Below are 1,841 nucleotides of genomic sequence, written 5' to 3'. Positions count from 1 at the left end.
CTCTCTCTCTCTCTCTCTCTCTCTCTCTCTCTCTCTCTCTCTCTCTCACACACACACACACACACACACACCTCTTTGGGACCTCCCTGACTGGAATCAGAAGTCCCACTCTATTCTCTTCTGTTCTGCCAACTGTCTGATCAGCTCCTTTAGTTATCAATTTAGTTCATCAGAGGTGATTGAAAACGATTTTACATAGTGTAGTGACCAGAAATGCTTGACTGTGCCATCCTCTGGACCACAACCAGATGTCTGGGCACAGAGATCAGCATATGAATACAATTGCACAAAACCATCCCCCAACATTTTCCCTTTTAATCCAATAAAAGTTTCTTTCTCCTATATTAGTAAGATATGTGTGTGTGTGTGTGTGTGTGTGTGTATACAATTATGAAACTTATCAAGTAAAAATTACATTCACAATGTTCGGTCTGTTTGTATTTGGCAGCCTTGTGAAAAGGACTCCACTATCTATCTTATCTTGGGGAGTTAGTTCGTACATAAATCATTTTCTATCAAAACTTGCATATATGTAAACCTAAGAATATCTTCTTAGACCTTAAAACTCTTTCTCAGATCCCCAACAATTAAAGTTTAAATGTGAGAGTATGACTACCTAGTCCTCAACCCATCACAGATTTGAAAAGGATAAACCTGAATATGCAGGGAGTTCAGAGCAAGTGACTTCCACAACTATGGGAATGACAGGTGTGCAGGTTGCTTAGAACGTCACCCAAAATTTCACTGCATTGATAGAGCATCCATCTTTAGCCTTCTGGCCCAGAATCTCTGGCAGACTTTTTTGTGAAGCAGGAGTTATGAAGAACTGTCTACCTTGTCTTGGCAAAGCTCGGCAGTCAGCTTCCCTTCTTCCCGTTTGTCCACAGAGTGGACAGCATCCTGTCTACAGTAAAGGGCAGGTTTTTGCTTGGTGGCCAGCGTCACACGTTTGAAGCAAACTCCATATGGAGACACTTTGATGTTCGTCATCCTCTTTGAAGTAAAATGGAGGCGTTGCCAGGAACAGACATGTCACTGTCACAAAACGCCTTTTATTAACAAAATATCTCTAAATGCCATATTCTAGAGAGCTCTGAGGTTTTTGAAGAATATCTACCTATCTATAGTATATCTGTGCTTGCTTCTAGCTATCTACTGTTTGCTTAACTTTTAAAAACATCTATGAAAGGGGCTAAACGGAGCTTATTTTTGTAATTAACTAAAATAGTATCTAACATGAGCAATGTGTTTTTTGATTGACTACTAATTTGCATTTCTTATTTATCCTAAACAGCTTGTAATAGCAGCTTTCAAAAGAACTAGAATTTTAAACTGCCTGTTTAAATGAGTTACAAACAGGTTCAATACCTTAAATACCTTATATTATGTTGTAACATAATATAAACTTAAATCTGTATCAATATACAAAGTCCATGCCAAATGTAAAATATTTGGCTTGTTGATGCTCTTTGGTCTAAAAGTAGATTTGATACTCTACCCTTTTATTTCTCATTCCTGTACCCCCCCCTTTTCCTTTCATCCCTTTCCCTCACTTTTCCCTTAACATTAGGTAAGAGAGAAAGGAAAGAGAAAAGTAAAAGAGAGGAAAAAAATCCCTGAATGTAAATAAACACTCTTACTTTGTTTCCGCCCTGACCAAGACCATTAGCAACTTGTAACCAACTCCCCTAAAACAACAACAAACACATGGCACCCACTGAACGACCAAAACCTACCCACTCTGCTTTATGGGAATGGGTTACCATTCTCTTAAACCTACTTCTTGCTGTCTGGGAGTGTCGTTTTCTTTTGGAGGCCCAAAGAAAATTGGGATATTGGCC

This window comes from Mus caroli, chromosome 1 (assembly GCF_900094665.2).
Source record: "Mus caroli chromosome 1, CAROLI_EIJ_v1.1, whole genome shotgun sequence".
NCBI classification, from domain to species: domain Eukaryota; kingdom Metazoa; phylum Chordata; class Mammalia; order Rodentia; family Muridae; genus Mus; species Mus caroli.
The sequence above is the reverse complement of the archived record's forward strand: the minus strand, read 5'-3'. Positions refer to the sequence as shown.